The sequence below is a fragment of the Sturnus vulgaris genome, unplaced genomic scaffold, assembly GCF_052056855.1.
Source record: "Sturnus vulgaris isolate bStuVul1 unplaced genomic scaffold, bStuVul1.hap1 Scaffold_521, whole genome shotgun sequence".
Classification (NCBI taxonomy): domain Eukaryota; kingdom Metazoa; phylum Chordata; class Aves; order Passeriformes; family Sturnidae; genus Sturnus; species Sturnus vulgaris.
Window position 1 is genome coordinate 424,985 of NW_028276515.1, and position 13,225 is coordinate 438,209.

A 13,225-nucleotide genomic window follows, 5' to 3' on the forward strand; every position below is an offset into this window, starting at 1 on the left:
CTCCCCCACGTCTGTTTTTTAGCGGGCAGCATTTTTGGAGGGCCAGTCAAAGACCTCAGGCTCCGAGAGAATTCGTCTGCTTTGCTCTGTTTATGTGTGCAACAGATGGGAGCAGCAACTAAGTCAAGTAGTAACTTCTGAGCTGCCCAGTTATCAGTAAACCAAAATATTCTTTTGTGACTCTCGCCAGACGAACATATCATCCTATCCGAGTCACACACTGCCCCTCTGGCATTTTCCAGTCAGACAAAGAATTCCTGGCCCCTTCCTTGCATGAACCTCAGCTCTCCACCTTGTTCCAGAAAGAGTTCTAGATCCAAGGCCCAGTGAGCCAGCTACCCTTTGCTGCCCTGAGCAGTATGGAAACAGCCAAGCCCCAGCCCTGCAGCCCTGCCTAACTCGCCTTTGCCTCCCAAACCTGAACCTTTTCCTTGGCTGTGGCATCCTCACTCATGCAATCCTGAGGACAAAAATCTGATTTGGCAGGTGAGGCCGTTTCTAACGCAAAAGCTTCACCAAGGTTTCTCTTCCAACTTCAGCCTTAAACAGTCCTGTCCTCCTCAGACAGCCCCCACCTCCAGCCTTTAGCTGTAAATACTTACTGGTTTATAGCTCATGCTTGCCACCCCTCAAAATTAAGTCTTTTGATATGCATTTACATCCCTCCCTAACCATGTCCTCATCACCCTTCCCAAACTCAGCCTCATCTCCAGGCCTAGAACCTCTCCCTAGGTGAGGGACTGTCCTCGGGTAGGAGTGCTGACAGACCTGTGCATGAGCCCAGCTGCATAGCCCGTGCTAATCCCAGCCCAGCTCTAGCCTTTAAACCCACTGGGGCTTTGGTACTGGAGGCCCAGTTACAGTAACCCCTGTGGCCGTTCCGCTTCCAGGCCATCTGGGAGTTGTGATCCCCCACCCTACACCACTTTGGTGAGAAATGCATTCCTTTCTTACAAGAAAGTTTTCATTTTATGTCTAAATTCAAGCATTCCGAGAAAACGTGTAGCAATTATATCAAGACAGACATGACAGGCACCAACATGAGTCTTTCATTACACACTTTTCATGCCTTCTCTCCACAGATTTCTTTGAGGCAACTCTGACTCCTTTTCTCACAGGCAGCTCCACACAGCACCGACTCCTCCTCTCCTCTGTACGACTGGCTAAACCCCAGCCTGTCCCTTCCCCAGCCACCTGAGCCTGTCTGTCCCACACACAGCATCCTCTCACCTTGTCCATCCCTTGCACGGCCACGTGTCCCTTCCTCCTCGCAGCACAGCCAGCAGGCTCCAGCCCACACTGCAGCAGGCTCTGCACCTCCAGCTGGAGCTGTGCTTAGTGAAACTGGCAGCCAGCTGACCCACGCTTTTATAACAACCAGCCTCACTGGGCAGGCAAGGCTGTTTCCACTCCTTGCTAATCACTACAGCTGTAACTCGTTGGCAACTAGTGCCTTCTGCACTATCCTTACAAACTATTCTCCTACAGAAATGGACCGGAATTCCGCGGGGATTTTCCGGGGATTCCGGGGGGATTTTATCGGGAATTCCGGGGGGATTTTGTCGGGAATTCCGGGGGGATTTTCTGGGGGATTCCGGGGGGATTTTCCGGGGATTCCGGGGGGATTTTGTCGGGGATTCCGGGGGCATTTTCTGGGGGATTCCGGGGGGATTTTATCGGGGATTCCTGGGGGATATTCCCGGGGATTCCGGGGGGATTTTATCGGGGATTCTGGGCATATTTTCTCGCGGATTCCGGGGGGATTTTCTCAGGGATTCCGGGGAGATTTTATCGGGGATTCCTGGGGGATTTTTCCCGGGAAATCCGGGGGGATTTTCCCCGCGATTCCAGGGGGATTTTCCAGGGGATTCCGGGCATATTTTCTCGGGGATTCCTGGGGGATTTTCCAAGGGATTCCATGGGGATTATCCAGGGGATTCCAGGGGGATTTTATCGGGGATACCTGGGGGATTTTCCAGGGGATTCCGGGGGGATTTTCACGGGGATTCCGGGGGGATTTTCACTGGGATTCCGGGGCGATTTTCTCAGGGAATTCCGGGGGATTTTCTCGGGAATTTCGGGAGGATTTTCAGGAGTATTCCGGGGGGATTTTCCCGAGTATTCCGGGGGGATTTTTTCGGGGAGTCCGGGGGGATTTTCCCGGGGATTCCGAGGGGATATTCCCGGGGAATTCCGGGGGGATTTTCTCCGGGATTCCGGGGGGATTTTCCAGGGGTTTCAGCGAGGAATTTCCCGGGGAATTCCCGGTGGATTTTCCAGGGGATTCCGGGTGGATTTTCTCGGGGATTCCGGGGGGATTTTCCCGAGTATTCCGGGGGGAATTTTTCGGGGAGTCCGGAGGGATTTTCCCGGGGTATCCGGGGTGATTTTACGAGGAATTCCGGGGGGATTTTCCCGAGTGTTCCGGGGGGATTTCCTCGGGGATTACGGGATGATTTTCTCGGGCAATTCCGGGGGATGTTCTCGGGTATTCCGGGGCCATTATCTCGGTGATTCCGGGGGGATTTTCTCGGGGATTCCGAGATTATTTTCCCGGGGAATTCATGGGGATTTTCCCGGGGATTCCGGGGGGATATTCGCGGGGATTCCGGGGGATTTTCTCGGAGATTCCGGGGGGATTTTCATGCGGATTCCGGGGTATTTTCTCCTGGATTCCGGGGAATTTTCCGTGGATTCCTGGGGGATTTTGCCGAGTATTTCGGGAGAATTTTCTCGGGGATTCCGGGGTGATTTTCCCGGGAAATTCCGGGGGATTTTCTCGGGGATTCCCGGGGGATTTTCCCGAGTATCCCGGGGGATTTTTTCGGGGAGTCCGGAGGGATTTTCCCGGGGATTCCAGGGGGATTTTACGAGGAATTCCGGGGGATTTTCTCGGGGATTCCGGGGTGATTTTCCCGGGAAATTCCGGGGGATTTTCTCGGGGATTCCGGGGGGATTTTCCCGAGTATTCCGGGGGGATTTTTTCGGGGAGTCCGGAGGGATTTTCCCGGGGATTCCAGGGGGATTTTACGAGGAATTCCGGGGGATTTTCCCGGGGATTCCGGGGGGATATTCCCGGGGAATTCCGGGGGATTATCCCGGGGATTCCGGGGGGATTTTCTCGGCGATACCGGGGGGATATTCTCGGGGATTCCGGGATGATTTTCCCGGGGAATTCCAGGGGATTATTCCGGCGATTCCGGGGGGATTTTCTCGGCGATACCGGGGGGATTTTCTCGGGGATTCCGGGGGGATTTTCCAGGAGATGCCGGGGGGATTATCCCGGGGAATTCTAGGGGATTTTCTCGGGGATTCCGGGGGGATTTTCTCGGGGATTCCGGGAGGATTTTCCCGAGTATTCCGGGGGGATATTCTCGGGGATTCCGGGGGGATTTTCCCGAGTATTTCGGGGGGGTTTTCTCGGGGATTCCGGGGGGATTTCCCCGGGGATTCCGGGGGGATTTTCCCGAGTATTCCGGGAGGATTTTGTCGGGGATTTCCGGGGGATTTTCTCGTGGATTCCGGGACGATTTTCCCGAGGAATTCCGGGGGGATTTTCTCGGGGATTCCCGGGGGATTTTCTCGGGGATTTCTGGAGGATTTTCCCGGGGATTCCGGGCGGATTTTCTCGGGGATTCCGGGGAGATTTTCCCGGGGAATTCCGGGGGGATTTTCTCGGGGATTCCGGGGGGATTATCCAGGGGATTCCGGGGGGATATTGTAGAGTATTCCGGGGGGATTTTCCGGGGAATCTGGGGGGATTTTCTCGGGGATTCCGGGGGGATTTTCCCGACGAATTCCGGGGGGTTTTTCCAGGGGATTCCGGGGTGATTATCCCGGGGATTTTCCTGGGAGATTTTCCCGGGGAATTCCGGGGGGATTTTCTCGGGGATTCCGGGGGGATTATCCAGGGGATTCCGAGGGGTTTTCTCGGGGATTCCGGGGGAATCTTCCAGGGGATTTCGGGGAGATTTTCTGGGGGATTCCTGGGGGATTTTCTCGGGGATAGCGGACGGATTATCACGGGAATTCCGGGATGAGTTTCTCGGGGAATTCCGGGGGATTTTCTCGGGGATTCCTAGGGGATTTTCCCGGGGATTCCCGGGGATTTTCTCTCGGATTTTTTCCCCAATTTTTCAAGCATTTTTTCCCGCAATTTTCGTGGATTTTTCCCAAATTTTCCCCATTTCTCACTGATTTTTTTCCCCATTTCCCCCCCATTTCTCACTGATTTTTATCCCCCATTTTTCAATGATTTTTCCCAATTTCTCTCTGATTTTTTCCCCATTTCACCATGATGTTTTCCCCATTTCTCACTGATTTTTCCGTTGATTTTTCATGGATTTTTCCACCCATTTTTCGTGGATTTTTTCCCCATTTTTCCCCATTTCTCACTGATTTTTTCCCCCATTTATCACTCCTTTTTCCCCATTTTTCCCCATTTCTCACTGATTTTTTCCGCCATTTTTCATGGATGTTTCCCCCAATTTTCATGGATATTTCCTGATTTTCCCCCCCATTTCTCACTGATATTTGCCCCCATTTCTCTCTGAATTATTCCCCCCATTTTTCATGCATTTTCCCGCCCATTAATCACTGATTTTTTCCCCATTTCTCACCGACTTTTCCCCCCATTTCTCACTGATTTTTATCCCCCACTTCTGACTGATTTTTCCCAATTTTTCGTTGATCTTTTTCCCCATTCCTCACCGATTTTTCCCCCATTTCTCTCTGATTTTTCCATCATTTTTCATGGTTTTTCCCCCCCATTTCTCACTGATTTTACCCCCTTTCTCACTGATTTTATTAATGTTTGTATTTCTATTTCTAATTATGTTTATATTTATATTTATATTTATTATTATTGTTTTGTATGTTTATGTTTATGTTTATGTTTATGTTTATGTTCATATCTATGCAGGTTAACGTTTGTGCATGTTTATGTCTATGTTTATATTTATGCATATTTATTTTTATGCCGGCGAACGCGGGCAGGCGTTTTATGTAAACGCCTATCCGCCGGGGTCCTAGAGAGGCCGCCATCTTGAGCGTGTCGGGACTCTCAAAATGGCGGCTCGGGAGGCACCCCGCCTGACCTTCCCAAAATGGCGGCAGAAAGGGCGGGAAAAAATCAGGACCCCGGTGTGTAGGCATAAGATGCCTGATTAAATGGCCGACGCCGATCCGCTCGCCGACAATTTTCCCGGATGTTTCAGAGCGTGCCGACAACGGCCGCGCGGTCCGCGGTGCCGCGGGCGTGAGGGCGCCGGCGAGCGCGGACAGGCGTTTTACGTAGATGCCTATCCGCCGGGGTCCTAGAGAGGCCGCCATCTTGAGCGTGTCCGCACTCTCAAAATGGCGGCTCGGGCGGCACCCCGCCTGACCTGCCAAAAATGGCGGCAGAAAGGGCGGGAAAAAATCAGGACCCCGGTGTGTAGGCATAAGATGCCTGATTAAATGGCCGACGCCGATCCGCTCGCCGACAATTTTCCCGGATGTTTCAGAGCGTGCCGACAACGGCCGCGCGGTCCGCGGTGCCGCGGGCGTGAGGGCGCCGGCGGGCGCGGGCAGGCGTTTTATGTAAACGCCTATCCGCCGGGGTCCTAGAGAGGCCGCCATCTTGAGTGTGTCCGCACTCTCAAAATGGCGGCTCGGGCGGCACCCCGCCTGACCTTCCCAAAATGGCGGCAGAAAGGGCGGGAAAAATCAGGACCCCGGTGTGTAGGCATAAGATGCCTGATTACATCGCCGACGCCGATCCGCTCGACGACAATTTTCCCGGACGTTTCAGAGCGTGCCGACAACGGCCGCGCGGTCCGCGGTGCCGCGGGCGTGAGGGCGCCGGCGGGCGCGGGCAGGCGTTTTACGTAGACGCCTATCCGCCGGGGTCCTAGAGAGGCCGCCATCTTGAGCGCTGCCGCAGGGCTGGGTCCCGGCCCGCGGGCCCTTCCGCCATCCTGAGAGGGGCACGGTGCAGTACCCGCCCGTGTCCACACGGCGGCAGCACTGCCGCCCAACTCAGCCCGGCACTGCTGCCCTGTCAGGGACGGACAGAGAAGGGAGAGAGTTCCAAGCACCAGAGTCCCCACCCGTCATAAAATCCTCTCAATGAACGCCCCAAAAAAACCCCGACCCAAACTAAAAATGCCCTGCCTCTGACGAAATGAAAAAAAAACCCTTTTATATATATAAATCATCTATTTTTTAATATTTAATTTATAGTCATAATCTAGACATATTTCATATATTCAATTTAATTGCTATTCTATTTATCATATATACAATATTCTTTTATTATTCATTATATACATAGATTTATATTACTAATGGTATTTCTATTTTATCTATATCCATATATATTTGTAGGTTCATAGTTTTTAATATTATTTCTTTAAAAGCTCTGCCTCTAACCAAATAGAAACAAAAAACACAATTATTTTAAATTCTATTTGAATATATTTTTTTATTTAGTTTTCATATTTATATCTGTAGATTTATATGTCTATATTGTGTATTCTATATTTATATACTATTTAACGTATTTTTTACTAGTATATTAATATACTAGATGCTATTTACATTCTATTATAACATACTATTTAATATAACATATTAAAATCGATAAATTATTTATATTACATACTACATACATGTATTTTATATTTATATTTATTTCTATAGATTTATACTTACATATATATATGCATATATAGTTATAATAATTTTATGTCAGTATCTATTTTTGCATATTGGTATATTTTTGCCTATATTATTTTCAAAAAACCCTCCTCTAACCAAATAAAAACCAATAAAACATTCCTTTTAAAGTCTGAATATTTATATATTTCTATTTTCATAACATAATATAATGTAATGTAATATATTTATATATTGGTTTCTTATATTTGCTTCTATATTTTTATTCTTTATCTTTTCTATTTACAGTATCTATAAAAAAACCCTACCTCTAGCCAAACACAAGCCAATAAAACATTCCTTTTAGACTATATTTAGCTATTTTTTAAGGTTCTGTTTTTCATGCATTCTACACCCACCCCTCCCTCTCAATGTTCTGGCACCCACCATGACCCCCCCCCCCATGCCCGACTCACCTGCTCCTCCAGCGCAGCCCGGCTCCCTCTCCCAGGGACCTTGGGCTGCCCCAAACCACGTCGGAGCCCCCCTCAGCCTTTTTTCCTCACCCCAAAGAAGGCACAGAACGACTCCTTTAATGAAGTTGTTTTAACAATTGTAAGGCTAGAGCTTTTGGTATCCACTGCTTGCCATCCCTTGTAAACCAATTTTTTTCTTCTTTCTTCTGCAGCTTAATAAACCTCTTTTTTTCCCCATAGTTTTCCAAATAAATGTATTACCGCATATGCATATTTAGAATCAGTAAATATATTTAATGTCTTGTCCTGCTATAATTCACAGGCTCTCACAAGCGTGTGCAGCTCTGCTGTCTGAGCTGACCAGGTGGCTGGTAACCTCCCCCCTTCCTTTAATTGCTTTCCATTAACGATAGAGTATCCTGTAAATCATGAAGAATGGGGGGGAAAAATCAGTGAGAAATGGGGAAAAAAATCCATGAAAAATGGGGGAACAAATCAGTGAGCAACGGGGAAAAGTGGGGAAAAGTTAATTGAGAAATGGGGAAAAAATCAGTGAGAAATGGGGAAAAAAATCCCTGAAGAATGGGGAAAAAAATCCGTGAGAAATGGGGGAAAAATCAGTGAGAAATGGGTGGGGAAATTCCATGAAAAATGGCGAAAGAAATCAGTGAGAAATGGGGAAAAATGGGTAAAAAATCAGTGCGAAATGGGGGGGGGGGGGGGGGGGGGGAATCAATGAGAAATCGGGGAAAAACATAAGTAAGAAACGGGGGGGAAAAATCCATGAAAAATGGGGAAAAATCAGTGGGAAATGGGGGAAAATGGGGAAAAAGTCAGTGAGAAATGGGGAAAAATCAGTGAAAAACGGGGGGAAAACTCCATGAAGAATGGGAAAAAAAATCAATGAGAAATGGGGAAAAAAATCCCTGAAAAATGGGGGAAAATATCAGTGAGAAATGGGAAAAAATGGGGAAAAAAATCATTGATAAATCGGGGGAAAAATCAGTGTGAAAGGGGGGGAAAAATCGGGATCGGGGACGTGGACCGGGACTGGGATCGAGGACCGGGATGGGGAAATGGGACAGGGACCGGGATCGCGGACGGGGACCTGGGACAGGGACCGGAACCGGGATCGGGGACGGGGACTGGAGACAGGGACCGGGACCGGGACTGGGGACTGGGACCAGGACCGTGATCGAGTTCCGGGACGGGGAACTGGGACTGGGACCAGGATCGGGGACCGGAACCGGGGACTGGGACCGGGACCAGGACTGGGGACGGGGACTGGGGACAGTGACCGGGACTGCAATCGGCACCGCCCCCCGAACCGCTCCCGGAACCGCTCCCCGGGCTACCCCGGCACGGCGACCGGGAACGCCCCCGGCACCGCCCCGGCACCGCCCCCGGTGCCGCCCCCGGCACTGCCCCGGCACCGCCCCGGGTAGCGCCCCCGGCACTGCCCCCGGGGCGGGCCGCCGAACGCACGCGATGACGCGCGGGGGGCGGGACGGCGCGGGGCGGTGACGCGCTTCATGCCAGGAGCAGGGCCCGGGTGCGACGAAGACGGGAGCGGGACGACCCGATACCGCGCGGGGCCGCGGGCCCGGCGGAGCCCGGCCCGCTGGGTAGGGGCCGCCAATGGCACCGGGGCTTCTGCTTCGGCTTCTGTCCGTGTCGGCGGGGAGGCCCCAGCCAGCGGTGCCCCTCTCCCTCGGCGACACGGGCGTGGAACTCGGCATCGGGCGCTGCATCGCCGCGGACAGCAGGGGGCGCACGGGTACCGATACTGCCATGGGGCCCGGCGCTGCTCTCCTGCTCCGCCGCCAGGCGGCGCTGCGCTGCCGTCCTGCCGCGCCTCCGGGCACGCTCGGTTTCCTCGGGACCCCGGGCCCCGCCTGTCCCGCCGCTGCGGAGGCGGGGGATGCTTTATGGGACTGCCCGAGCTGGCGGTGCCGGGTCTGGGGCGTTGGGGCGCGCCTTGGGGGGCTGCGGGTGCGCTCGTTTCCTCTTCTGCATGGCCTTCTGTGTGAGCATCTCTCGTTGCGACTGCTCTTGGAGAGTCAAACCCCTCCTCCTAAGTGGTCTCAGGAGCCTGGCAGGGTGAGTTTTGTTTCACAGGGGAAAGGGCCACTGGTCGTGTCCAGAGACCTGTGCACCCAGCCAGGTTTCTGCCTGATAAAATTCCAAATGGATGAGGATTTCTCCCAGCCCCAAGCTGCCCCCACCTGTAACCCTGGCTGCCTTTGGGGTGCCCAAAGCCTCCTCTGTGCAGATCTCAGGAACCTGGGAGGGGTGAACAATGTTGCACAGGGAAAAACCCCACAGATTTTATCTCCGGGCCCGGGGCCAGGAGCAGGCATTTGCGTGCTATAATTCCAGAAGGAGCACGGTGTCTCCCAGACCCAAGCCACATCCAGCTGTGACCCAGCTGCTCTTGGAGTGCCAAAAGCCTCCTCGTAGCTGATCTCAGGAACCCTGGAAGGGTGAGTTTGCTTTCACAGGGAAAAGGCCTCAGTTTGTGTCCAGAGATCAAATAAGGGACTCTGCTTTTCCTCTAGTTCTCCTTCCTGTTTTCACCTGGGCTACAAGGATGGGCATGGCCTGTATTTCTCATATCAAAGTGATGTTACTAAATTTGTCCAGAAGTTCTGATTGTTATTTTTATTAGTAGTAGTAATTTTCTGATAGAAAACACTCTCATTTTGCCTTTCCCACGTTGTTTCCAGGTGCTGCCCAGGATGGACATCCATGGTCTCAGACAGTGATTCCCGAGGAGCAAGGAAAGCCTTTTCCTCACCTGCACAGTTCAGGTGGATGGGACAGAATTGGTGTGGCCTGACAAGGCAGGAACAGCTGTCTGTGTTCTGGAGTGCCTTGAAAGCTTTCTCCGTCAGGTTTGGAAGGGGTTTCTCTTTGGGATTTCTTGTGATGCAGCACCACGGGTATCCCTTTGTGCCAAGTCCAGTGCTAAAGGATTGAAGAACTGACAAGTGGGGTCTGGGATGAAAATGCCGCTAATAAAATTAAGCAAAGAATACAATAAGAGAAATGAGCATCCTTTTAATGTCTGAAATAGTTAGGAATAAAAATGCTGGAAAAGGGCACTCTGAATTGGTGTCACTTGTCATGGATAAAACCCCAGAGTGAGGAATCAGAGCAGAAGTTGAGAGCTGGAATCCTTCTGCAGTCGACTTAATTTTCTTTTCCTCCTCTCTTTCAGGACAGGAAGAATCACGACTCTCCTGCCATCTTTGCCAAGAGCTGTGGTGTTTGAGCAGCCAAAGCCCAGAGGCTTCAGCACCAGAGGTCTGAGCCTGGAGGGCTCCTGGTGCTGCCCGTGCTGTGGGCTATGTCAGAGGATGCAGGGTTCCTCTTTGCCTCCCTGCTGGGATTAACTGCCATGGGAATGTGGGATCTGGGTGAAACTCCAGCTCTCCTGGTGTTCAGGGGAGCAAGGTCTGAGGGACTCCTCTCTGGGGATGTGCGGTGAAGGACTGAATAGTGTGGAAGGAGAGTATTTATCAACTGTATCACTGTTTCTCCCAAAATTGGGGTGGAGCGGTGATGGGGGCGGTTGGGTTTGGTCTGGGCCTGTTATTCTTTGTGCAATTTTTAAATTCTCTTGTATGATTTACTGTCCGGTATCTTTCTAACAAAAGCTGACATAAATTTAGATTAAGGATTAGAACTTGGGTCCATTTATTGCAAACATTTGACAAGGCTGGAGGACTGGGGTGGTGACTGCTCTCAGGAAAGGTTACTTATTAATACTGTGTCAGATTTCCCGCAGTGACTGTCAGGCCTGCATGGCTGTGAGTTCGTGCTCTTCTCACTGGGGAAATAAGTTCAGCAAAATTAGAAATGTTAGAAAAATCCAGCCAAAAATTCCACCTCTGTACCCCCTAAGTTTTCCCAGTTTTTCCCAGCTAGGAGCTGCACAGAAGTCAGGCAGGGGAAGTGACAACAGGGAACAGCTGAAAAATTCAAAGGCACAAAGAGGAAAGGGGAAAGGTTTCAGAAAACAATTCTATGGTCTAAGAATAATTTCTGATTCCCTACTGAGAAGAACACGAACTCACAGCCATTCAGGCCTGACAGTCCCCTGCAGTGAGAGCTCAGCACACATCCACAGAGGCAAGTCCAGCATCTTAAATGAAAAAATAAAAACCAGAAGAAAAAGGTGATTTCTTTTGCTTCAGAGTTATTTCAAGTTCTTAAAGCCCAAGCAACATTTGCTCTTGATTTTGGTTGGGTGAATCATGAGCAGTGGGCACGGGTCATGCCATTCATTGAGCAGAAAACCCGGGGTCATTTAGAGGGGACACAAGAACTGTTTGTGTAGCGACCTCGGGCTGCAGAGGGGCAGGAGAAAGGCCAAGGGAGCTCCCCGGGGCCACCAGGGCCTGTGGGGAACAGAATGGACGCTTGGATGACCAGTGGAGGTGAGGAGTGGATCTGAGTTCATCTACAGGGAAATAAGGAGGGGATACTCTGGAGTGAAAAGCTGAGGTGATGAGTTCACCCACCTGGGCACGAGTTGTGTTTGCACAAAGTGGGAACAGAGGTGAAGGTCAATCCAAAGTCGATCCTGCTTGACCTCTGAATTCCAGGATAAGTTTTACAAGCTGCCAAATGAGGGAGTAAAAAGACACAAAAATGAAACCGAGAGCATTCATGAGGTTCCTGGGAGTCCATTACACTGTTGTCATAGAATTCTTAATGAGTTTTGAGCTTTTAATGACAACAATTCAGTACTTTCTTCGGATTATTCACTGTGTAGGATTTGGGGTTTATCTGGATTTTAAAGGCGTCGTGGTGGCCCTGACACTGCTCAGGAGCTGGTAGGAAAAGCAGGGTCAGAGCTCCTGGCAGGCACAGGGTGTTTTTCCCAGAGTGGACTGTGGAGGAATTGTTTGGGCCTTGGATTGTCCCTCTGGGTGATGCCAGTTGCTGTGATTTGTGTAATTCCATACATTTAACTCCCAATACTTCCCAGCCCAGGAGCTTGAGCTGACAGGGCAGCACACAGATTGTTCTCTGTGCTGTGCCCCGATTTGGGGTTGGCTGTCAGCTTTGCTAGCTCCCGTGAATTATGCCCATAGCCCCGAATTCCCTGCTCAATTCCCACTGTCATAACCTCACAGCGCCTCATGGAGTGGGGATATACTGTGGCAGGAAGCTCAGCAGCATCGGCACAGGGACAGGTGTATATTCCAAAGAATTTGCTGTTTCAAACCCTCATCCCCCAGCCCCGCCGATGTCCCTGGGGGGCACTTGACAGAGTTACCTGGATTTCAGCTGATTTCACCCCCCCGAGCTCGGGCTCCAGGTGATCTTTTCAAGCAGGAGAAGGCAGGGGCCGGAGGCGCTCGTGGCCCGTGCCGAGGCAGTCCCTGGGGCCACGAGAGGACATCTCTCCCTGCAGAATTTCAGTTCTTTCCAGAGCCTCAGCAGTGACAGAGGACAAAGAGGAAGATGAGGAGGAGGAAGAAGGGGGAGAGGGTTTCAGAGGAGGGGAAGCCCAAATCCGTGCTGTGTGCGGAGCTCCGACAGCACGCTGCAGCCCGCAGCTCAGTGTGAGCACGGGGCAGAGGAGGCGATTTCTGGGCATTCAATCACCCTGAGGCGGGCCCGGCACCGCCCCTGCAGCACCGTCCCCAGCACAGCTCGGTACCGCTCCGGGATCACCCGGCCCCGCCCCCGGTGCCGCCCGGGACCACTGGGGACCGCCCCTAAAGCACCGCCCCGGCCCCGCCCGGTCCCGTCCCCGGGACCTCCGTGCCCCGCCTCGCCAAGCCCCGGCTCCGCCCCGAGCCTGCCCGGGCTGCGCCGGGACCATCGCTGGCGGCCCCGCCCCTCTCCCCCGGGCCGAAGCGGGCTGAAGGAGATGTCCGCACGATTGGAAACGCCGCCGAAAATCGCACCCGTGGGATCGGTGTCGGCGTCGTGCGCAGGCATCCCACTAGAGCGAGCGGGCTCCTTGCTGTGCCCCCCTCCTTTTGCAGCCAGAGTTAGAAGGTCGGGGAGCGACACCCGAGCCGCCATCTTGGGAGAGGCAGGCGCGCAGTACCGCGCTCTGCCCACAGGGTGGCGCTTGGGAGACAGGCAAGGGA

The 13,225-nt window shown here is 52.1% G+C and overlaps 2 long non-coding RNA genes across 2 annotated transcripts; one reads left to right on the top strand and one right to left on the bottom strand.

Moving 5' to 3' along the window:
- Window positions 1-9,884: 9,884 nt before the first annotated feature.
- LOC148217635 (uncharacterized) lies at window positions 9,885-11,291 on the top strand. Its single transcript, XR_015800931.1, has 2 exons — window positions 9,885-10,006; window positions 10,333-11,291. It is a non-coding gene; the product is annotated as an uncharacterized LOC148217635 (long non-coding RNA).
- Window positions 9,988-12,859, bottom strand: LOC148217636 (uncharacterized). The gene is made up of 3 exons (XR_015800930.1): window positions 12,400-12,859; window positions 11,639-11,737; window positions 9,988-10,126 (listed from the first exon to the last, which is right to left on the bottom strand). It is a non-coding gene; the product is annotated as an uncharacterized LOC148217636 (long non-coding RNA).
- Between the last annotated feature and the right edge of the window lie 366 nt (window positions 12,860-13,225).